Below are 25,800 nucleotides of genomic sequence, written 5' to 3' on the forward strand. Positions count from 1 at the left end.
CATCAAACCCATGAATGGATTAACAAATTGTGGTATATGTATATGTGGAATACTATGCAGCCATAAAAAAGATGGAGACTTTATATCTTTTATGTTTACTTGGGTGGAGTGAGAAGACATTCTTCTAAGTAAAATATCTCAAGAATGGAGGGAAAAAGTATTCAATGTACTCAATACTATTATGAAACCAATGTATAAACACTTACACACTCACAGGAATGATAAAACACAAATATAGTCTAGCAAGGGGAAGGAGTGAGGAGAGGAAAGAGGAAGGGAGAAGGAAGATTGGTGGGAGGAGAGAGGGCATTTGGTGGGATCTCACCTAATTAATGTGCACAATGCAAAGGTACATTTCAAAATAACTAAGAGTAAATTTTAAATGTCTTACCCCAAAAATAAAAGAATAAAAATATGTTCTTTTCATACCAGACTTACACTTTTGGTCATTTTCTTTACAATTTACTAAAAATCAGTAAGGGCCCTAGCATCTACCCAGAAGATCACAGTAAAAATTTCAGATGATATATTATTAGCCAAGTAGCTTAACACCTAAAAAAAAAGGAAAGTAAGACCCACAGAATCAAAGGCAGAAGCCCATATTTCAACAGTTGGTAACTCTATTATGAGATAATGCCAATTCTCAAGTAAATACCAGTAGCCCACAACTATGCAAACCAGAGCTCTACATGGTAACTGGGATATGTCAAAATTACCACAGTGCAGATCCTCAGACCCTTATTCTAACAACCTCTGAGTCCTTATGCCAAAGCAGAGAAGAAGCTTGGATGAGGGCAAAAGGTTTTCAAATGTAGGCATGTTGATGGCAGTGAGTGGGTTGAGCTATTAAAAGTTAATAAAGAAAGTAAATACCAAACCAAAAAAAAAAAAAAAAGAAAGAAAAAGAAAAAGAAAGAAAGAAAAGTAAAAAAAAAAAGGAAAAACCAGAAATATGGGGATAGGGTCATGTAATGTTATTGTTTTTCATGTTTCAATAGGCCCTGAGGACATTGTTATGCATAGTGAAAAATAACCCATGTTCAAAGTCATGGCTCTGAATGATTAATGAAAGTATAATTTCTCATGATACTTGCTCTACGACAGCAGTGTAGGATGGAATACACTTAGGAAAGATAACTTATCAAAACAGTTATGAGATCCTTGATCACAAGAGACCTGAGAGAGATTTTGGGCGAACCACAGCTCTTAATAGACAAAAGTACAAAAGCACAAAGATAGCACAATTAATCCAAGGTCAATGGGTTGTTAGAAATTGTCAAAGCTATGACTCAGAACACATGGTTTTATGGTACTGTGTTTATAGCTATTCCATGATTACAAACTTGGTAATTGGAGACCACAAGTCTTAACTTTTCATAATAGTCTATAAACTAGAATGTAGCCATCACTGAGTATTTTCAGAGAACTAAAAATTTACCTTAAGAAATACTGTGATCAGAAATGTGAACATGGGTGGCACTGGAATGGGAACTGAGAGTGAATTATAAGGCATAGTGTTGCTGGTGAAGTAGACCTTCTAAAACACAAGGGGCAAAAATATATGTTGGTTAAGAATAGACCTGCACAAAAAGGAACTTATGTCCAACATACGTATCATGGGAAAACTAAGTCATGTGTCTGCATAACAAAGCAAATCTCCCTGCTTGCTTATTTTTTCTGGTAATCAAATTTTATTGTTTTGAATCAGTCAACTTTTGAGAATCTAGATTGATTCTTTCGCTTAGTACTTGTAATTGCTGATAAATGGAATAGGCAATGTATCACATCACTCAAGAAAATACAAGGCTTGAGTTCAAGGCTCTGCATAACTCTCAACAAGGGCTTTAAGGTTGTTCTATAAAATGAGTAAATTGACATGATAATCTTTAAGCGTCCTCATGGCTATGATTCACATTTCTAGTCATCCCTTTGCATGTAGAAACTAGACAAATAAAGGCAATTCTATGCCATGCAGAATGCAATACAGACAAGTTTCCTATGTTTATGACCTTTGATGCAACAAAGACTTTCTGAGACATTTAAAACAGAGGACTCTTATTTTCCTAAACTCCACACTCTACTTTGCTGGGTTTTTTTTTTCAAGTTCTTTCACCCTTTATCTATCTTCTTATCAGAATGACCTCTAGAAAATCAGAAAGGATCTGGGAAGTCAATAATGTTACTTGGTACACTATTTGGAAAATAACAGCCCTGGAAGGAGAGGAGATTTTCATAAGGTCAACAACTCACTAGTGACAGGTGATAAAAAGATAGGCTTTTGATTCCTACTTCAGACCGGTCCCCCAACTCTGAAAACTACTAACAAACATAACTGTACCCTAAAAATAACGCACCATTTGTATTCAGGGCAAGAGTCATGTCTGAACAGGCAATGGTCCTGTATCAAAAGAAGACAGCTACTTGAGGCCCAGAGCAATGATTAAGCTACAAAAGGAAACTGGAGTTACTGTTTTCTTCCCATGACTTTGTGGAGATTTACAGTGTGCACAGGACCCTTTGGCCCAACTTCCTACAGGCAGTGTTGGATCAGATACCTAAGGAGACCCTGTAGCTAGGAAGTTTTTAACATCTTTATTTCCTGGGAATAGCTGAACTGCTCTGACTTAAGATATCTGTGAGTTCCTAAAGCTTCCCTATAAAAAAATGAGACTTCATAGTTTGACACATCTGAACATGATAGATTTGAGCAAAACATATTGAGCTGTAACATTTTGTTAAAAATAAATAAATAAATAAACTGGGTTGGAGATTATTAAAGTCTCTGTACATCCTGAGAGAAAAGATTACCTTACTTAATGGGAAAGCATAGTCCATTGTCAGTTGTAGCACTGTTCATTAGGACCCACCTCCAGTTTTTGTATTTCTGTTTCTATTCTTTCGAATCTAAGCTATTAATTAATCTGTGGCTAGACTCTTCCTATCACTGCAACACTCTTTCCTTAAAGAACCAAGGAACTGTCTCAATGCCGACATTCAATCAAAGATTATCAGTTTTTAATAGCAGAGCTTTCAGATTCGTAGTAAGCCATTTTAAGAAGGAACAAAAGAAAGTAAAAGAAAAAGAAAAAGAGAAAGAAAGAAAATGAAAGAAAGAAGGAGAGAGAGAGAAATAGACAAAAAAAAAAAAAGAAAAAAGAAAGGAGTTTTTCCCTCCTGACATACTAGCCTGTAAGCGGCTTTCCTTTGAAATGTCAAAGACAAAACTGCTCTCAAAGAGGCTTTCTCCTATGCTGCCAACTGTGCAGGGAGTGTTTTTCAGGGGATGCTTGTCTGGTCCGACACGGACTTGTTTCAGGGTGTGTCATCATTCCTCCAAGAGGTTTGCCCTAAGCGAGACTGCATTCATTAGGAATTTTTAAAAAATACAGCAGAGCTGGCAGCCAGTGGGCGGATCTTCTGCACGGATGTGCACCTCCCAGTGCTCCGGTCACAGACACGACTGGGCTGATAAGAGGGCCTGACGGAACTGTGCCAGGCCCAGACACAAGTCTCTCATTCTGACACGGAGTGCTGCCAAGTGGGAAGGAACCACATCCTTCCTCAGCCTGAGTCCCCTTCTTAAATTGAGTAGTTGTTCGGACAGGGGAAGCACGGGGGGAGGGGGGAGGCGACATCACTAGTTGGTGTTAATTATAACAAGAGGAAACCTTTATTCCCAATATAAAGTTTCTAAGTGAATTCAAGACAGAACCTCAAGGCCGGAAAGGCCCTTAAATATCATTTTGATTCAAACTCCTTTTTCCAATATTCAAATCTCCCTGTAACCTCCTTGCCAAGTAGACATCTAGGCTGTCTTTAAATCCCCCTAGCAATGGTGAACTCATTACCAAGTTAGTCTTCATATGGCCCTAATTTTATTGAAGATCTTATTATATTGAGCTGGACCCTGATTCCCTGTAGCGCCAATCAACTTGTCCTAGTTGAGGTCTCTGGGACCATGTTGGCCAAGTGCCTCCCTCCTCCACACACATATGGGCATTTAATACCAAGGTCCCCGTATCTTAAAGCAACATTTCCATATCTTTATGGATTTCACTTTCAAAAACAAGAGGCTAGGGCTTTTGCAAAGCACTTGCTCTCTCACTCCCTTCTCCTACCCGCAGTGTAAGAAAGACATAGAAAATGAAAATGTCATTAAAACATAAAGAACTCTCTCAATTGATTCAGGCACCTTGTGTGCTGTCTGAGCCCGAAAGGAAATTGAAAAAGGAGAAAAGGAAGCAGTTAACAAGCCAGAAACTTAAATGACCAGTGGGGCTGGCTCAGTCCAAGCTGGATTTCTAGGGAATTGTCAGAAAATTAGCACAGTAACTAAACACCTGTTACAAGAAGCTCAAATGGACATGTAAGCAAAGTGGATTGGGACCGTGGGATACAGGGCAAGCTTCAGTGCTGAGACAAGGCAATAGCTTTCATCACAAGCTTTAGAATCACACAGATGTGGGCTCAAACCCTTCTCTGTAGCTGTACCGCTACGAAACCATGTTTATGGGTAACGGTGTCAATAATGTACCTCACGGAATTAGGTAAGATGATTATGTGAGATAATTTTTTTTTTTTTTTTTAAAGACAGAGTCTCACTTTATCACCTTCAGTAGAGAGCTATGGCGTCACACAGCTCACAGCAACCTCCAGCTTCTGGGCTTAGGCGATTCTCTTGCCTCAGCCTCCCGAGTAGCTGGGACTACAGGCGCCCGCCACAACGCCCAGCTATTTTTTGGTTGCAGTTCAGCCGGGGCTGGGTTTGAACCCACCACCCTTGGTATATGGGGCCAGCGCCCTACTCACTGAGCCACAGGTGCCGCCCTATGTGAGATAATTGTATAAAGCACCTGGTACTCATTGTAATTTGTTAGCTGTTACTACTCTTTTTATCTTTATTATTTACAGTCTAGATTTTGATTCTCCCAATGTTTTCCCTGAATACTGTAGCAAAAACAAGGAAATAGGAAACCCACACATCAAATAAGGAAAAATGAGGCCAACTCACATACGGAACCAAAGCAAGAGAAGTAGCATGTGACACTTGAAAGGGTCCGGCCCCAGAATTTATGCTGCCAGTTTTAGAGTGGTTTGGCTGACTCTTTAACACAGCACATTCCTCTGTGGCCTTTTTGCAAAGCCTTATTTAGTTTTTCGATCCAGCAATCTACTATTCTTTGAGAACATTACAGGTACTCTACTACACTTAATGACAGCTAAGAAAACTCGATTTCTATAAGCCTCCTCCTGTTACCCCAAGTCCATGTCTCTACATCATTAACTAAAAACATCCTAGACTCCCCACAGAAAGAACTGGGTCATCACCCCAATTTCATAGGCTCTAAGGATTCCAGTAGGTGGAAAAAATACCGTAAGGGTACATTGAGTGGTGGGTACAACGTTTTCTATTCACTTATGCTTAGCTGTGGACATGTCAGGCAGTGCAGCACTTGGTGTAAGTGTGTGCTTTAAATAAGTCAAGTAGATGAGTTCAGCTGTGTCTTGACAAGAAGGACATAGGGTCGGTTTTTAAACCTTCAGGAGTTTGTGCTCAGAAGTGCTGACAGGGAAGACTTATGGAATGACCTAACTCAAAATGCCTAGATTTCTTGAGGAAATTAAAGTACCTTCCTTAGGTATGTTTTTTTACCCTGTGTTTGGTGTTCTGTGCTTTAATGAAAAAGCAGTAAAAATACTTCAAGAAGGTGAACAGCTAGAACTTTAACATCTGAGTCAAAAGGAGCCTGTTCTCTGGGTGCAAAATGATATTAAAATTGATAAAGTGAAAAACTACGGGTAGACTTAGAACAAGAATGCAGCATGATCAAAGGCGAGTCTCGTGATTATCAGGCAAGGGTACATAAAGTGAAATGGGATGATGAGTGATGGAAAGTGTCCCATTAAGATGCTGAACTCCGGGGAGCTCTTTCTTGAACCATCAAGGGCTCAGTGGCCACGTGGTGGTTGTCACAATCTCTGGGCTTCCGTTTTCTCTTATAAATTCTCATATAATAATTCAGATCTTGAATACCTGTTATCATATTGAATGAGATGATGAAGATTTAAGTAGTTTGTTAATAGTTGGGTTCTTGGACAAAAATAAGGGGATTACTTTTATTACCACTCAGTGAAGCCAAAAAGCCTTAGTTCACTAAGTGAAATAAGTAACTTTGTTTTTATGTGGTCTCTCCTCTCAAAATGATACTGATGTGGTTGCATAGCCAATTATATTTAAGTTCCAATTACATAGTTACTTTTCCTTGTTCTTCACATAGAAAAAGCAGAATCATAGAAAAATTTAAAAGCAGAGTTATCTAGGCATGCTATAAGAACATCATAGTTGAGCTTGCAACATACACTAGCATTTTTAATTCCCCAGATGGTCCTAAAGTCATCTTATGATGACTCTATTCTCCCTTATGAGAACAAAATGGGGTTATGGAAATGCAAGCTTTTGTCCTGGATTATAATAGAGTCTTCATTAATTGCCCACTTCCTTCCCCGCTAAGCTCCAGGGCTCTGATATCCAATGCCTGACCTGTGTGAAACACGACTATGACAAGGACGCCCCCTTACTCAAGAATATTCAAAGGCTCTTCAGGTCTTCAACAATACAGTCCCTGCTGGTATGTTTAAGTCCCATCCTCAGGGATTCACATGCTCATATATTATCTCCCAGGCAAACTGGTGTCTCCACAAGAAAAGTGCCTTTTCCCTCCCTTCTCTATGTTTTAATCCTGTTCCCTTTATCTGGGGTGTCACTGTGGTTTTTAACTGTGCCAGCTTAGTTATACTGGAATTATGTTTCCCAAAATTTCTTACTGTCTGTGGCTCCTCAGTGGGGCTGTCCAAAGAGAGATCGTAAGGCTGTCGGGGACCCGGGGCACAAGTACAGTTCACTGTTGCTGATCCCTGGCTCCCTGCCAGGTGAGGGCAGCTCATTGCTCCTTCAAATCCTGCCACATCTGCCAGTTCAACTTCTCCAATGCTGAGGCCAGGAGATGTGGACCTACATGGCTGAGTGCACCAGCCTCATGGGCAGGCGACCCACATCATCAGGTTTAAATACAGCGAGAGACAGGGAAGGGTTGCGATCTGTCCTCATGGCTTCCAGACCTCTTCCCCTTCGCATCCAGCTGTTCTTTCTGACTGACTGCCTACCACAGGCAGAGGCCACAGCTTTCCACAGACTGTCATCAGCTCCTTCTCAGAGTTCATGGTTAGCCCCTCTTCTCTGATCTCCCAACTACCCCGTTCTAGTCCTTGAAGTGCTAGCTTCTCCCACTTTATGGCTCTCTCTAATAAATCCCATATTCCATATCATTCATTCTTATCATTTCTGCTCCCCTAGTCCCACCCTAATTCATATACCACCCCTCCTCACCAATCTTTATATGTACAAAACCTGTCCCTCAGTTCAAAATACATTTTAAATACAACTTTCTCACAAATCTCTTCCTCAGTTACACAGTCGTCTCTTTTTTAAAATGCTAAAATGTTTTATACATCTTCTTAAAGTGATGTGCTATATACTCTTATTTGAAATGTAAGTTTTATTATAAATTCCTGTGCATAGCTTATGTTTGTTTTTTTTTTTTTTTTTTTTTTTTTTGTCTTTTAAACAGAGTTTCACTCTGTCACCCTGGATTGAGTACCATGGCATCACAGCTCGCATTAATCTAACTCTTGGGCTCAAGCAATCCTCTTGCCTCAGCCTCCCGAGTAGCTGGGACTACAGCCGCCTGCCACAATGCCTGGCTAGTTTTTCTATTTTTAATAGAGATGGGGTCTCGCTCTTGCACAGGCTGGTCTTGAACTCCTGAGCTCAAACACAATCCACCTGCCTTGGCCTCCCAGAGTGCTGAGATTACAGGCGTAATATGTATCTCATCTCTCATAATAGTCCATACATTTTTACTCTTCAGTGGTTATGTTTGTGTGTTTTTATATCTCCATATTTCACCAGTGTCTTGCTTACAGAAGTTCACAGAAAATGCTTACTGTTCAAATGAGTAAATGAGTATCTCTGCCACGACCCCTGTTACTAACACAGGTGACTGGACTTCGGTGCTACTGCGTGTAGGACTGGCTCCCTTATGTGAAGCCCATTTCTGTGCTTGCCCTGCCTTTCTGGCTCCCCTCCCTTAGAGAAGAGTCTCCAGTCCGCATTTAGCGCTGTGTATTCTTATCAGACACATCATTTCTACAGATCCATTACTCAGCTCCTTAGTCCACAGGAAAGTAGAAACCGCTAATTGCATGGGGAATGGAGAGAAAACTGCTAAAGCAAGATGCGCTGAAGGCAGTACGGACTAGCAGGCAGTAAGGGAGAGAAAGGATAGAGAATTTATGAAAATCAGATGACATGCATTTAAAAGTACAACAGTCTAGGGCCATTTAGTATAGAGAGAAAATGATCTCACCTCAATAAATTTTAAAGGAATTACAGTCCACTCCAATAGACTGTCCTGTATAACCAAAATTAAGTAATGCCCATGTTTTAGAATAATCTCTTTCTGAAATTGGTTTTTTTTTTTTTTTTTTGGCCGGGGCTGGGTTTGAACCCACCACCTCCGGCACATGGGACCAGCACCCTACTCCTTGAGCCACAGGCGCCGCCCTCTGAAATTGTTTTTAAAGTAAAAGTTTAAGAGGCCAGGCATGGCGGCTCATGCCTGTGATCCTAGCACTCTGGGAGGTTGATGCAGGTGGATTGCTGGAGCTCAGGAGTTCTAGACCAGCCTGAGCAGGAATAGGACTCTGCCTCAACTAATAGAAAAACTAGCCAGGCGTGGCGACAGGTGCCTGTAGTCTGAGAGACTTGGGGGGCTGAGGTGAGAGGATTGCTCGAGCCCAGGAGTTTGAAGTTGCTGTGAGCTACTCTATCCAGGACAAGAGAGTGAGCTTCTGTCTCAAAGAAATTTCAAAAAAAAATAAAGTAAAATTTTAAAATGAAAGGTACATATTAAAATTCTACCATTTGTAAAAATCCTGCAGCTGTTCTCAGAGAGAAAGAAAAGTAATAGGGTATAAGTTTTTATACATTCATTCTACAAATATACAGAGAATGCCAACTATGAGTTGGGCAGTGTTCTCCGGTGTGAGTGTGTGTGTGTCTGAGTGAGTGTGTGTCTGTGTGTGTGAATGTGTCTGTGTGTATCTCTGTGTGTGTATGAGTGTGTGTGTGAGAGTGTGTGAGTGTGTGTGTGCCAGTGTGTGTGACTGTGTGTGTGTGTGTGTGTAGACCTTTCCTCCTAGAAAACCATCAAACTATTGAACTTTGTCAGGTTCATTGAAATACTTGAACCCTACTTAGAAGATATGGGAGGATGAAAGTTACACCATTTAAACATCACATAACTAAAAAAAAGTCATTGTAAATAAGCATCGTATTGTATTTTCACAAAGAAGCAAATAAAGGCAACTGACAGAATAGAACTTAGGTCATTATTACAAGCTTCTTCCAGGGAAAAATAAACTGAAATGGAGCTCCTCGCCTTCCCCACACAACTTTCACCTCATTTCTCTGCCAAACATGTCCTCACTGCAGGCGACGAGGTCCCTGGAGACCACAAAGGTGCTACAACCCTCAACAATTTGCTTTTGAAGAAAAATGTGGCAAAACACAAGAAATAGTCATCATCTCCGTCCCCCGATACATACGTGGAGGCAACTGTGCCACTTTCCCTTTTTACTTCTTAGTTACAAATTATCAACCAACATTTAAAATTTGCATAGGGGTTCCGTAGAGATGGAGTGGGATAAGGAAAAGAAAACAGTCAGCACAGCTCTTGGCACAAAAGAAACCCTGGATCAACCTCAGGTCTTCAACTTCCGGCAAGCTCTGTAAATTAACCTCATTAAGTGTTACCTAGGGCAGAATTTTTAGTCTTCTGCTGCTTTTCCCTTGACACCCGGAATGCTCTGGGGCCATCACTGGAATACAAAATGACTTTCCAGCCAAGCAGACCCAGCCTGACAAGGTGGATGGGCAGGGCTGGAAGTGCTGCCTGTCAGATGCTGGAGGAAAGACACAGGGTGGTCACGTAGCACCTTTTGCTGCCACATCACTCCCCAGGGCTGGCCCGTCTTCCTACAAGAGAGCCTTTCAGAATCTCCACTGCATGCTCTGCTGAGGGCAAGGCACCAGAATGGGCCCTGGAACAAAATTAATATCACTGATTATATGATTAGATTTTTGGCTTTTTTTTTTTTTTTAAAGGGAAGTTAATAAAACAAACACAACTGAAAAAAAACCTCCTGGTACATATGTGTAAGGATGTTGGGAGAGGTTATTTTAGTACAAGAACTAATAAAAACAGCTGAAATGAACTGAACACTAATTATGTTCTAGGCACAGTGCTGAGTATTTTACATGCATGCTTCATTTAACCCTCACAACAGCCCTATCTTTGTGTCAATAACACAGATGAGGAAACAGGTCTAGAGACGTTAAGGAATTTTACCATATCCCAGAAGTAAGGAGTAGCAATAGCCAGTCCATGATGTCTCACTCTAAAATGCATGTTTTTACCACTATTATATGCCAGTGACATGATACAGGCTGAAAGTTAGGTCATGTATTGGTTCACTGATTCAATACACTTACTGAACTATTCCTTCAAATAAGCCACCATGAAGTAAGTGGTACAAACAGAAATGAACAAATACACAGGTTTACTTCTTACAGTCAAAGGGCAGGATTGCATAATGCTTAGGTTTGTCTAAATTCAAATATTGAACATATCACTAACCCTGTGACCTTGCGCCTTAGTTTCCTCATCTGTAAAATGGTGATTATAACTGCATCTGTCTCATAGAGCTATTCCGAGTCTTCGGAAAGTGTAAAACACTTGAAATAATGTCTAACATATATTATCAAAATATTTTAAACTCAGATTATTAAGAGGCATGTATGAAACTATACTCGTATGTGTGAGTGAAAATGTCATGGAGAAATTGGCCTGTAATTTGCTTCTTGAAGAGTGAGGTATCATTTAAACTTGGAGGGCCAGAAAGAACACATTGAACTTATATGGAATTAAGTTCACCTTTCAAATACCCACTCTGCAGTACAGCAGACTCCAGAAACTGCAGCTCCACGAGGAAATAGCTTTAGGTTCAATGTTTTGGGGAATTGATTACATAAAACATCTACACAAGAACTGTAAAATTTCCAGCCGAATTGAACTGAGCAACAGTGCATACATTTCCATCCATTACTTAATGCCTTTCAAAATAAGAATGGCATCATTGGAGAAAAAGCAAAGAAATTTGGTTTTGCCTATTTTTGTTGTTATTTTTCCCCTTTGAGACTTTCTAATGGGAAAGAGAGGCTGTGAATGACACATCAATGAAACCGAATTGTCTTTTTCATCTGTTCAGGGCAGCCTACGAGATCAGAGCAGTTTATCTCCTCATCTTATACATAAGTCCCTCCATTTCCTTCTCTCTGTCTCTGGCTTCAACCTGGTCACCACCCTGCTTCAGTCTTTTCAGTGACTTCCCATTACACTTTGCATAACATCCAAACTCTTCACCGCGGCCTGCAAGGCCAGTCTGATGGAGCCCCGCCTATCTTAAAACCCCATTACCACCTGCTCTGTCCCTCCTCTCACCAGGCCATACCACCTCACTCATGAACTTGGGCCCGTCCTGACTCCTCAGGCTTTTTTCTTAGTTCAAATGTTACCTTCTCAGAGATGTTCTCAACTACCCTATTTCAAACTCTTCCACATCTCTCCAATGTTACTGTTTAATCCCTGCCCTTCTTTTCTTTTTTTCTGAAATAACTTATATTTCTTCTGTTTACTCATCTATACACATTTTTGTCTTTTTCTCAAACTGTAACTATAGCATCATACCAAAAAGAAATCATTTTAACATGTCTGCTTTCCAAAGCAGTTTTGCACAACTCTTACATATATAAATAAATATATGCCACACACACACAGAGAGAATATACAGAGGTGCCAAAAAATGCATATGCATTTAAGAAAGAAACAAACTGTATTAAAATCATAATACTCAGTATAGACAATAACAAAAGATGAATAACAAGTCATGTTTGAGCATTTCTTGTAATTATAGAAGTCAAATGGGACGTCAGTATATATTTCTACATACCCATAAATACACATATATATACATATACATGTATACTATATTTAAATATTTGAATATTTAAATATTCAAAATATAAAAATAGTCAACATTACACATATACACACATGCACCTATATGCATACACATATTGTATAAGTACATATATGTGTGTATATGAATATATACAGGGTCTGACAATTAAGTTAGTGAACTCATCCTAGAAAAAGTGCTACATACTTCATAATGAATACCACTTAGGTCACCTTCAAAGTGCACCGATGTCAGTGCCTACTCCACACTTCAATACAATTTTTAAACTCTTTCTGATATGGCCATCAGAGCTGTTATTATATTACCCTTGATGTACTAAATGTCATCGAAATGTCATCCTTTCATTATTTCCCTTACCTTTAGGTAAAGGAAAAAGTAACTGGGGGCCAAATCAGTGTGTAGGGAGGGTATTCCATTATAGTTATTGGCTTAATGGCTAAAAAATCCCTCACAGACAGTGCTGTGTGAGCTGGTGTACTGCCATGATGCAAGACCCACGCCTGTCCCGTGCCAAAATTTTCAGTTAAGATTTTTCTGTTTCTATGTTGATGTTTACTTGATCTGCTATGCTTCTCACAGTCAGCTGACAATTTTGACACCCAATTTGATTAACTTCTACAATGTTTTCATCAGTTTTGCTGGTTAATGGCTACCCTAACCTCTCTTCCTTGCTGATGCTTTCTGTCCCCTCAGAAAAACATTTCATCTATTTGTACACTGCTGTTTTCTTCATGGCATTATCCCCATAATCTTGGACTAACTTGTCTCTGATTTCACTTCCAATCTTGCCAGTTTAACAAGAAATGTAATGTTTGTTGGGTGCTTCCAATTCAAGCTCCAAGAGTCTCACGGCAGCACATAAAAATACCCAACAATAAGTGACACTCAGTAAGACATCATCATATGTCAACAGGAACACAGCTGTAAGATACTGATATACCAAGGTTATGAAACCTTACTGAGTTGTCTGTCTGGTGCTGCCAAGGTAAGCACATGGCTGCCAGTTCATGAACTTAATTGCTAGACTTCGTATGTCAAATTTTATTTCACTATTACATATACAACTTGCTTGCTTATCCATTTCCGAGGATTTATTTTTACATCTTGGGGACCAATAATCATGGTAATACCTATGAATACATTGCCACTGACTCATGATCGGGAATCCGCCATTTGCCAGGCCCTATTCTAGGCACCTGGCATACAGCATTAAGCAAAACAAGTGTCCCCATCCTAGGATTTTAGATTCTAGTAGAGGTGAAATTAAAAATGAGCAAAAGACATAGTAAGACATGTGGATGTTTATAAGGTGACAATTGCTATAAAAACAGAAAAAGTAAGAGAGATGAGGAATGGCAGGGTTGAGATCAGGGATGGGGCAGTTTTATGAGAACCACAGGGGGCTCACTGGGAAGACATTGAACAAAGACTTCAAGCAGAAGGAGGAATTAGCCACGTAGTTACCCAGGACATTTTTTCAGAAAAGAAACAAAATATAAATCATACAAAGTCTTGCAGGGTGTTTTAAAGAATACCCTAAGTGAAACTGTGTGTGGTCCTTTGTACCAGTCACTGTTTTAGGTACTTCCTATGTATTAAATTACTTAGCTCTCACAACAACCCAATGAGTTATATGTTATATATATATATCCTCATTTTGCACACAGAAGTTAAATAGCTTGCCCAGGATTATACAGATGGAGCAGAATTTGAATCTGTATAAAAAGACTCCTAAACCCTTACAAAATACTGCTTCAGTATTGAAAATTCTAATACAGTGAATGTTAGACTTCAGTGAAAAGCTAGATAACTGCTTCTTTAGTAAGTTATCCAGACAATTCTGATGTAGACGATCTATGGGCCATTAATTATCAGTGGTCTAATCCCTCTATCACACCAAAGATTTCCAGATATTTTAAAGTAAATATCACATTCATTTCCTATTCTTTACCATCCCAATAGTATGCCAAAGTGGGGCACATTCTCTTAGACCAGCTGGGTGTCTACTCAATATACCCTCCCTCTCTGTGCTTCATCAAATGGGTAAGGCTCTGGGTGAACTACAGTATTGAGTGAGATGGAAGGAATGATATTTACTAAATGCCTTTTAGGTGCCACTGTTATGTGATTGGGGGTGAATATACTATTTTATCTTACTTTATACTCAATAATAGAGAAGAGATAGAGATGATAGATAGATAGACAAGACATGTTTATTAACATTTTACAGATAAAAAAAGGAAGTCTGGACCGGCTAAGCAAGCAGCATCTAGGAATCCAACCTAACCTTGATTCAAAGCCAGACTATGTTTTGTATTCAAAGCCAGACTATGTTGGATTTCCAATCCAACCTTGTTTCCAAAGCCAGACTATGTTTTACTATCTACTCTGTCCATTTAATCCCTTGTTTCCATTGTCTCATTCCATAATCTGAAAACTGAAGTCTAATCTTCTAAAAATCACTACTCAGTGTGTATTACTACTCTTAAATTTCCATCATTTCTATAATTCGAAAGAACTCCTACATTTCAGTAAGAGTCAAGTTTCTTTTGGGGGCACTAAAAGTTCAAAAGAAGAAAGCAGGAAAAAAATGTGCACTCATAATGCTAAAATGCAAATGAAAGCCAAATATTTTATTACTGTATTTCTTTGTAGAATATCATGGTGATTAATGATGATACACAGCATGCATTTTTTCATACAACACACACTCAAAGGCTCTATTTTTATTCTCTAAACAATAAACATCCATGTGCCTAACCCAGTTGTCTACTTTTTCTTCCCATCCCCAAACCTGGATCCTGAAGGAGATGAGGGAGATTGGTTTGCTGGGCAGAGGAAGGTGGCAGAATCACATTTCTGAGGACAGAAAGGTGCCATCATGAGTCTGAACCCTAGAGCAAGTCTCAGCTGTGATTTTCTCAGAGGCTGGGAAGGCTAGCAGGGGTCTGGGCTTCGCTCTACCAAACAGTGGAGCTCCCCTCTCAGCCTGGCATTGTGTCTTTACAGCACTACTCTAGCACACTGTACCCCAGAGAGCATCTTCATTTTAGGAGTGAAGAGAAGGAGGTCTAGAGAAAAAAAAGCAACTAACCAGTAATGGTGTAATGAATGGCTGAGGGGGGGAAAATCGTCACTTTGAAGCTAGAAAACCAGGGTCCAAGTCCCAGCTCCACTAATTGGCTATACAGCCTTAACAAATATTAAATAATCAGGAGACAAAATGTTGGAAAACCTGCCCTGATTACTGTAAAAAGATAATAATGATACTATAGGTGTGTAAATCTGTGTATTTAACAAGCATTTAGAGGGTTTAATGTTCTATAAAAATCCAACTGTTATTATTTGAACCTTGGTCTTTCACTGTCTAATCCACTATCTATTTGGGCATGTAATGAAATCTTTATTATTGCTGTTGTTAAGCATAATAAAAGTTGAAATCCTCATGCACCAGGCTATTAAAAAATGTCATAGCATATGACTGACATCTACCAATGGCCTGACAGAATGAGTTTATTATCCTCATTTTACAGATTATGAAAATGGCAAAGACAGGCCAAGTAACTTGTCCAAAGTCAAACTCAGGGAGATCGGTCTGACATAAAAGCCCACTACGTCACATAGCCACAATTTTAAGTGGCCATAGCACCTAACCATACGTGACTGGCTTGAGGAACTTTGCTATCTATGAAAAGAACATTTTCAGAGATCAGAGTTTATAAAATGACTGGTTCTCATTTTTGTTGCCTTTAGCATTGATTGGAAGAGAAAGAGGCCACTATAATCATAAGAACTTATGTGCCAGACAGGTAGAAACCACAGGCGTCTACTGGAAATAAACTAGACATAAAAGGTTATTTGTCCTTATGGCCAATTGATGCCAATTATATCAAACAATAGTTGAACTGATATAAATTCTTCGCTGCTTTTAGAAATCATTATATCAAACCTCACTGCAGCTGCCCACTTGCATGGAAACTTCCTATTTTCTCTCAGGTAATTCATTTATGACACTTAACACTGGCTTTGCTGTCAATATATGCAAACATGCACTTCAGTGTCACCCTTCACTGTGTTTGCTGCAAAACACCCTTTATTATTAGGATAGAAATGTGTTTTTCCATTATCAAGACAATGATGTCCAGTTTTCTTAGTCTGTGGCTCCTTATCATTTATCCACAACATTAAAAGAAATAAAAATTACCTTATTAATGTGTAGAGGCAACCTTTGAAATGATTAATGCTATGATAAAGTATGGGAAAACCAGAAAGCCAATTCTTGGCCTGCCTGACACAGCATGACTCCATCACCCATTCAATTTTTTAGTTCTCGTGTACAAGGCACTGTGCTGGGCCCAAGGCAGAATAAACCAAGTCCTCAGCTACTTAAGTGACAATCAGGGACAAAAGCAAAGGCACAAATTAGTGATCCACAATAAAAAATGAAAAATAAAAATAGAAGATGTTATAAGCTTTAAAGGGGGTTCTGTGGGCTGGGAAGAATCGAAAAAGGATTTGAGCAGCACGTTCAGAAACAGAAGGAAAACAGAAAAAGAGGAGACAGGTGGTGTGGTGTGAAGATTCAGGGAGGGGGTAGGTATGAATCTAGTGGCACGTGTCTTCAGATTTTATGCTGTGGTGTTTAGTAAACATGGTATAGTAGAACAAAAGCTTTTTCCTCATGCACACACAGGTCCCAATCTTTACTAACTGGATAACCTTGGGAAAGTTTGTAAGTTTCTCTGAGCCTTCATTCATTCATCTGTAGAAAGGCAAGCAATCATATACATCTGAGGGGTATTTTTGTGCTTAAGGGAAATGACAAAAGGGTTGTTGCAAGTACATGCACCAATGACTGTTTATTTCCCTTGCTTTTCTCTGGTGAGAAAATACAATTCTTAAGTATAAAATAAGGGTATTTTCTCTTTCTTCCCTTTTCTTTCTTTTATCTTTAACTTTTGCAAGGAGATATGATTACAGAATCAGCGTTGAAAGGAATCTTCAAGAGAGAGCCACACTGCATTACAACTGAAGACCCTTTGGAATCATCTTGTCTAGCTCTCCCACGTCAGAACGTAGGACGGGGTGATCTGAGTCAAGGTTCTCAGTTCTAGTCCCAGGGTGGGACAAATTAATGTCCTTCCTAGCTTTGAAATGAACAGCATGGATGAGTCTCAACATTGGTTCTTGTTTTGTGCTATGTGACATGGGTCATGCCACTTGCCTTCTACGATCCTCAGTTTCCTCAAAATAACACACAGGGTTGTGGCAAGGATTGAATGAGATGATATATTTTAAAACATTCAGCATAATCCATGATAAAGTTCAGTAAAAGATGATAGCTGTTAAATTTTGATGATTGTAATTTAAGACACTGATAAATGGAAGGACTTGTTGGCAGAAGAAAGAATCAGTATTTATTAAAAGTCTCCTATGAATAATTTGCTGATATGGGGACTTAAGCTTCTATGTGGGCAACAGCATCCCTATGTCCCAGCTGCAAAGCTTGAAGATCATCCCCTTTAGAATAATTTGCCTTAGGAACCTGACAGACTCTAAAAATCCACACTGCCACAACTGCCAGAGATAGTTAAAGTCAGACTAGAGGAAGGTCTCCTGTCACCCTCATCAGTGTAAACCATGTAGTCTCAGTTTAAAAAAAAAAGGCAAATGAGTAGCTAACCTGAATTTATCTTCCCAAATATCACATACCAAATGTTCTGTAACCTTCCTGTTCTTTGGTGGGTTTTTTTTTTTTTTTCCCACACAGAACAATTTCCAAAATGGGCAAAGAGCACAGTAGGTGGCTCTCTTTAATATTTCACAGGCAAGGCGACAGTGACTCACCAGATCCTACATCTGTATCACCAGCCCAATGAAGTTGAGCAATAAATGAAACTGTGTGTATGCTGGAGGTAACTTTTTCCCCCTATCTCCTTCTCTAACTTTCTTCAGCCGCATTCTGATTTCTTAACTGTGAGAGTAAGGTGATGCTAACTACCTTTTTAGCAAAAGCAAACCTATGCTCCCCACTGCCAAAAGCAAGGAGCAAAGTGTTTCTTCCATCACTGTATACGCACACTTCTCTGCTCGTTACAAAGAAGAGAAACCGGATGGCCTATGAGCAATCTCCATAGATAAATGGCCCACCTGCCTGGGCTGGAAGCAGATCCGTTCATCTTCTAACTTGAGCCTACAGCCATCAGTTTCCACAAGAATGACTGAAAACTCCCCAAGAGTGATCAGTACCACCAGCAAGAAAGGTCTTTTCTGAAATGCTGCCTCTGCATACTGTTCTCTCTGTCCCTTTCTTTATCCATGGAATTGGAGAAAGAGTCATACAGGGTGGCCATAAAGTCGGTGTGCAATTTTAAATTTCACACTGTTTTAAATTGCACATGAATGTTACAGCCTTCCTGTATAATGCTATCAAAACTCCTCTCACTTCTCATTCAACTGCTTACCAGCCTTTGCATTAGCATGGGGACACAGAAGGAAGGAGTCACTCAGAAAAAGAAGAAAAACGTGGCATGATTCTGAACTTCATGTCTTTATAGAATCCTTCCTCCTAGGAGTTCAAGGTGATCTGTGTCAAGCATGTGAGAACAGGAAGGTTGCCTTAGAGGTCATTGCTTTAAACTGCCTCCTCTGAGAGCGGACCCCACTAAACTCTACAGAACCATGTTCAAGGATCATTCTCTTAGCAAGGAAATATCCACTTCTCAACAAAAAGCTTCCCCTGAAATCACCAGCCAATAAGGTCAACTGAATAACTGAAGAAAAATGTTAAAGATACCATTGGAGAGGCAACAGGTTGTGACAAGAAAAGCCCTAATGTAGAAGTCAAAACATGTGAATCGGATCCCCGGAGTTGAAACTTACTAATCTCATGACCACCCTGCAACTTCTCATTTCTCTGAATCTCATTCCAGGTTTTTTCCTCAATAAATTGAGATAAGCTAGGAAGAGGTATTCAGTGAGCACCTACTTACTACAGACACTTGACATTATTCACTGAATTTAATCCTCATACAAATCCATGGGGTGTTTGTTTTTTCCATTTGAGAACTGGATAAAACAGAAGCTTTGAATAGTGAAATAAATTGTTCAGCAGTACCCAGCTAGCTAATCTCCTCTCCATCCCCTTGATCAGACTTTATTTTCAACAATTTTCCTTTTCCCACAAGTATTAGAGCTGAAATTTGAAATCTAGTAGGTCTGACTGTAAAACATGAGCTTCTCCCATTCTTAGTGGGCCTGCCAGGTCCTATCAGGACTATTGAAAATAACAAGGAAGATAACCTATGTGCAATGTACTTTGGAAATATTAAAGTTACATATACATATATATATATATATATATAAAGAGAGAGAGAGAGTTTTGATAACAACAAATAATAATTTGTATAAAGAGGAAAGGTATAACTGTGCATCCTTTCTTCAAAGAACCAGTACAGTACCAAAAGGAATTAGTTTTTAATCTCCCTTCCATCCCCTTGTTCTGATCTTACTTTAAATATTTCCCTTTTCCCCACAAGTCCCCTGTTTCTCAGGCACAGGTTCAGTTGTATCCCAGCCAGCTCATCACAATGCATGCACACGGAACCAGCTGATGGAAGCAAGTGATCCCATCTCCTGCAAATGCTCGGTGTGGGAGGCACCTCAGAGGGCATCACTGGACCCTTCCGATCCATCAAGATGTATCACACCCCCTTCACAGCACTCATCAATACTGCACAGAGATGCTATGGACTGAGGAGGAGGCAGCAAATTATAAATGCCGGACACTCAATCCTGAGACTTAAAGCAGTAGAAAGCAGTAAATAATTGTATGAAGTTCATCAGAATAAAATCAATGGTTATGAGCAGGGTAGGGGTCCATGAGGGGAGCTGTCTAATGTTAAAATACCAATGACACAAGAAGACTACTGTGGGAATATCTATGTGTACGTGTGTGTTTAAATAAGGCAAGTTTGTGTCCGTAAAAGTCTAAAATTATCTGTATCTCTGTACAATCAAGAGAAATAGATGAGAATTTTATTGTTTTCTGATACTAGTTAAAAAATATAAGTCTGCTTGGCTGACTTAAGACAGCAGGGATGTAGCCTGCAACATAGCTACAATTCCAATTTCCCCTGCCTGTCTTTCTGCCTTTCTTCAATTTTAAGACCCTCTTTGTAGGTAAAGTATGTGTCAGGTCAGGGCAGGTCATAGGCCTAAGGTTTCACCTAAAACCTAGTAGGAAATTCTTAGCCCTGAGAAACAAGAACTTTATATTCCAAATCAAGCATCATCACCCAGGTCACATGTGCACAATATTCAGAAAACGCCTACTATATAAGAACTGTTAAAAGTACAAAGAAAAAAACATTGCCAAATTACTAGTTTTTTTTTTTTTGTTGTTGTTTGTTTGTTTGTTTTTAACTGCTACTCTAAGGTAGTATGAAATCACCTTTCTGAAAAGCCACTGTCTCCAGACTTGCTCTACACTGTGAAATTTACAATAGTTGCCATCAGTTTGGGATCAACTAGGGGCCAGGCCAGGCACTGTGCTAAACATGTTATTTGAATGCTATTTCATCCCCCAAACAACTAAAGGGCTCATTGTGACCATTAAAATCTGCTATTTTGTGGTTGGAAAAAAAAAAAGTGTCAGAAGGGTAGAATAACTTGCCCAAGTACCCAAAGCTAATACATGGCAGAGCTGGAGTCCAAACCAGGTAAGATCTCCTTTCTCAGCCAGCGATCTGTACGGCAGAGCCACAAAATGCTTCGCGTGACACCCTGGCTCACAATTTCACAACCGCGGGGTGGAAGGAAGACAGGCTGGGGACTGGCTCTTGAAGGAAACAGCAGAAGTTTGCTTTTATGTTTGTGATTTTTCTCTTTAATTCAGCTTTCTTGTGCCTTCCCAGTGTTTAAAAGCGGGAAGGGGCTACTGTGTGGTTCCATGAAGTCAGGTCTTGCTAAATGAGGGGCACCCCGTGCCCCATAGGGCTCTGCTTCCCCCGGGGCTCTGCTTCCTCCGGGGCTGGGGAGAAACTGTAAGTACCCTAGTAGGTCACCCGCGCCCGGGCGTCCCTCACTCTCCCCCGACTCCGCCAGGAGTTGGTCTGACCCCCTGGACACCCTAGGCAGGGGCAGCTTTCTGAAAAAGCAGGTCAGAGAAAGAGGGAGTGAGGCTGCAGGCAGCATCTTCCCAGGCTGTCAGAGCTCTGGGCTGGGAGCGACGCGACACCAAATGGGCATGCTGGGACACACTGCCTCCTTCTATCCTCACAGCGCACGGCAGCGCTCCGGAGAAACCAAGGCGAGGGGCTGTCAAAGGGCCGGAGAACGGGGGCAGCAACGAGCAACCGTCCCACAACTGCGTTACTTAAATCCCTGCAAAGCAAAGATGGGGGCACTCACAGCTAGTTCGAATCCTGGCCTCAGCGCTAACTAACTAAAAGCAGAACGGTCTATCCTAGCGGCTGCCCCGTTCTGTACCTCAGTTTCCCCTTCTGTACAACAGGAGAATTGAAGGAAACGATCTGTAAGAATCCAGCTGCGCTGAGATTCTGTGCTGACAGATCTTACGACAGCGCGAGACTCACCTTTCTTGGGAAGCTGAGCGGGCTCCGCAAAAGCAGCGGGGACGGGGGCAGGGTCAGCCGGCGACGCTGCTTCCCGCGCCTCTGGCCGAAGCGGAGACCCCGGGACCTGGATCCAGGCGGTCTTCCCCAATGAGCCTCTTACTTTCCGCCGCACTTTCTTTTCCCCCCTCTGGGGCTCCTCCCCCGGAGCGGCGCGATTGGCCGCGGCCGCGCAGCTCAGGCTCCACCCTCCGCCTTGGCTGGCGAGCCGCGGGCGCTGAGGCTTCCAGGAGCTGCGACCGCGGGGCGGCGCCTCGGGCGGTCCCGCCCGCCGCAAGGAGGAGCCGCTCCGGGCCCGCCCAGGGCGGATGCGAGGCGGCGCTGGAGGCTTGGGCGCGCGGCCACAGCCTGAGCCGCCCTGCGCGCGCAGGGAGGGGAGAGGGTTGGTCCGGCGGCTCGGCCCTGCGCGCTGCCAGGAGCGCGGGGACAGACGCCCCTCGCTGGGCACAGAGGCACAGAGGCACACACATGCGCTCATAGCACGGTCGTGGTCTCACCGGTTGAGATCTGTGCCATCCTACTTTTCCTCCCATCTCTGTATTTTGCAATCGTGCTGCGAGGCCATGAGTCAATTCAGGCTTCATGTTTTTCGCACCTTCCTTGTGCCAAGCATAGAGCGCGACAGGAAGAACCGGAGATGCGACGTTAGCAGTCCAGTCGGAAGCTCGTGCTGTCTTGAAGTGACAGTCATGGGAGCAAGCCATGGGGTCATGACAGCAGGAATGAATCTGTATCGTCCACTGGGGTAACCCAGTGCTAGCAAAGTGCCTGGTACAGAGTAGACACACGTATGTGAATAAGTGCCTGAATAACTAACTAATAGACTATGGAAGAAAATAATCTCAAAAGAATTATTTCCCTTTCATCCGTTCCCATGTCTCCAGATTTGTGCATGAGCCTTCGGCTGCGCTGTCCCACTCCCGGTGGTGGTCAGTGTTATCATCCTGAGCATCGTTTCCGTGGCTTTCCTTAGGCCCCCCCTAGTTCAAGCACCCTCTGTGGTTACCTGCCGGTAGCCCACCGTGGCTTCTGCCTGACTGCAAAGTCCCTTCCCGACCCTTTTCCATTTCTGAAACTGTAGTAAGGGCGATCTACCGCACTCACTTGTCTCTTCACACACGCCTTGCTCATCACGGCCCCGTGAGTTTTCGCCCACTCCTAGGGTTACCTAATGGAATATTATTAATTTCTTTATTCAAGAAATCAAGATTCAGAGAACGCATTTAACGAGGAAGAAAAGGATGTGAAAGAAGAAAAGGGCCTGGATACGGGGTGGGGGTGGGGAAGGAAAGGAACTAGCTGCTTCCAGTCCTGCTAAGGAGACACGGTATACAAACTCAGAGCCTGCCCGGTCCTGCTGGAGTTTCGCTTCCCAAGGTGAAGTAACGGTGTAATCAAAGCTGTAACAACATTCGTGTTTATTCACTTCTTGATACCACTTATGAAAACTATTATTTCTCTGTGGATAACTGGCACATAATACATGCCAGTAACAATATTGTTACTGAACCAAAGGGGAAATAATTCGAAAGAATTTCAAAAGCTACCTGTATGCAGCAAAATTAAAATTGTTCTTTGATTTATTATTCATTCATTAAACATTCCGGGCACCAACTTTTTTTATATATGTAGTATGCATAATAGAACACTAATCAAATACATATATAGTCTTTACAAAGTCACAGGCACAATCACAACAGCATCCTATACATTAACTCATTTAGCCCTCGTAACAACCTATAAGGTACTATCATCACCTCCAATTTATAAAGGAGTGTAAGACAAATTAAACAATTTTGACTAAGTCTTCAGTCCTACAAAGTGGAGAAGGAGAAAAGAGAACAGAGTCAGGGTCCCTGGTCTTAAACACCCACTATCCGGCCCCCTGCTAGGTGAAGTCAGGGAGATACTAGTAATTTAGAATTGAATCAGATGTAGTTCTGGACTTTGAAGGGCTACTTATAGCTTAATGAAAATAGCATTAAGATAACTAATCACATAATCATATAGAGGAATAATCACAGTATATTGTAATTTTTGGTGAAGACAATATCAATGACTAGAAATTAAAATTATTACTGAACCAATGCTGTATATTCACACAATGAAGTATTCACTGCCATAATTACCATACTATGGAAATAGATACACAAAGAATAATGCTTATAATTGATAAAGTTGAATAAAAGGTATGGGAACAGCATTTGAAAAGAATGTGAAAAATGTTGATGTGTCAGGATTATGGGGATATGGACATACTTTTTCTGGTTAACACAATAATCCTAATAATTGTAACAATTGAAAAATTTTTGATAGATTGAAAAAAAAGTTTTTTGGAGATACAGTCTTTCTCTGAAAGCCAAAGCTGGAGGGCAGTGGCATAATCATAGCTCACTGCAACCCTGAACTCCTGAAGTCAAGCCATCCTCTGCTTTCAGCCTCCAGAATAGTGAGATTACAGGTGTGTGGCACAGTTCTGGTTAATTTAATTTTTTTTTTTTTTTAAGAGACAAGGTCTTCCTGCCCAGGCTCATTTTGAAGTGATCCTCCCACCTTGGCCTTCCAAAGTTCTAGATTTATGGGCATGAGCCATTGCAACCACCCAGGAAAATGTTTTAAAATCCATCATATACTAGGAAAAATGTTTTAAATATCCATCATATACTAGGCTTCTGGTGAATAATAACTTCTTAAATGAATAGATGATTGAATAAAGGAATGAATCTGCAAACTTATGGATGTTGGTACCTAACAGTGCAGTTATGTAGGAGATGATAAATAAAATATTTGCTATTTATTAAAGTATTTGGAAAGGCATTATTTTCTACTTTCTTCTGCTACCCCCCACCTCACTTTTAAACGTTATCTTTAATTATCTTGCTATAGTTACAAGGGATCTGAGGATTTTGCTAGTCCCTTGAATCAACTCCAATCACACTTTTGTCCCGAGCACTGCACAGTCAAGTTCTCTAATGATCATCCCTTTGCCAAATTCAACAATCAATTCTCTGTCTTCATTTTAATTGACCTACTAGCAGGATCAGACAATTAATCTGTTGCTGCTTCACACTGTTGCTGCTTACTTGACTCCTTGTTTTTTGTCTATTTCATCTGGTGCTCCTTATCAGACTCCTTTGTCAAATCCTCTACCTCTTCATGATCTCTAAAGATTAGACTTTCAGACACCTCAATCCTTGCAGTGCTTATATTTTCTCTCTAGGGAATCTTATCCAGTGATATAGCCTGCTAAAATGTCAAAATAATGACCTAGATATTTAATTGACAGCCCAAACCACAGACTCTACATACCAGACTGCCTCCTTCACATCCCCTCCTAGATGTTTCAGATACACCTCCAGTTTCACATGTTCAAAAGCAAACTCTTTATTTCTTCCCCTCATCTAACCATCTCTTCCCCCAGTGTTCCCAACTTCGTAAGAAATACCATATTTTACTCATTTGCCGAGGTCAAAAAGTTATAGTCATCACTCTCTTTTGTCATTGCTCATCTGCAATCCATCTACCAATCTGTTTGCTTCAAATCACATCTCAGATCCAATCACCAGTTCTCTTCTTCATCTCAGCTACCGCCATAGTCCAACTCATTGTAACCTCTTAAAGTCTCACTGTGGTCTCCCTGCATAAAGTCTTGCCCAAAGTCTACTCCCCACACTGCAGAGATCTATATAAATGGTAATGGAACAAATTAAACCTAGTGATTAAGGGCAAGCACTCTGAAGCCAGACTGCCTGGATCTAAGCTCAAGTTCGGTAACATGTTAACATAACATGGTCAAGTTACTTAATTTCTTTTTTGTCACAATTGCACCTTCTGAAAAAAAAATGGAAACGGGGGGGTGGGTAGAGGGAGGGGGATTGGTGGGATCACAATAAAAATAAAAAAAAAATTTAAAAAAATGGAAACAATAATAATAAGTGTATCATAATGCTATTTTAAATTTAAATGAGCTTTTATATAAGTAACACACTGGGAACATGGATTGGCA

At 40.8% G+C, this 25,800-nt stretch overlaps 1 protein-coding gene across 4 annotated transcripts in view; it reads right to left on the reverse strand.

The window, feature by feature from the left end:
* Nucleotides 1–21,922, reverse strand: part of IL1RAP (interleukin 1 receptor accessory protein) — a 139,225-nt gene extending 117,303 nt beyond the window's left edge. For 3 of the 4 annotated variants that reach the window (XM_053564951.1, XM_053564955.1, XM_053564956.1), the window contains exon 1: nt 21,756–21,911. The gene's annotated coding sequence lies outside the window, so the exon portion shown is untranslated. Of the gene's footprint in view, nt 1–21,755 lie in introns of all 4 variants that reach the window. The other variant, XM_053564946.1, reaches the window with a different exon arrangement.
* Between the last annotated feature and the right edge of the window lie 3,878 nt (nt 21,923–25,800).

This window comes from Nycticebus coucang, chromosome 16 (genome assembly GCF_027406575.1).
Source record: "Nycticebus coucang isolate mNycCou1 chromosome 16, mNycCou1.pri, whole genome shotgun sequence".
Taxonomy (NCBI): domain Eukaryota; kingdom Metazoa; phylum Chordata; class Mammalia; order Primates; family Lorisidae; genus Nycticebus; species Nycticebus coucang.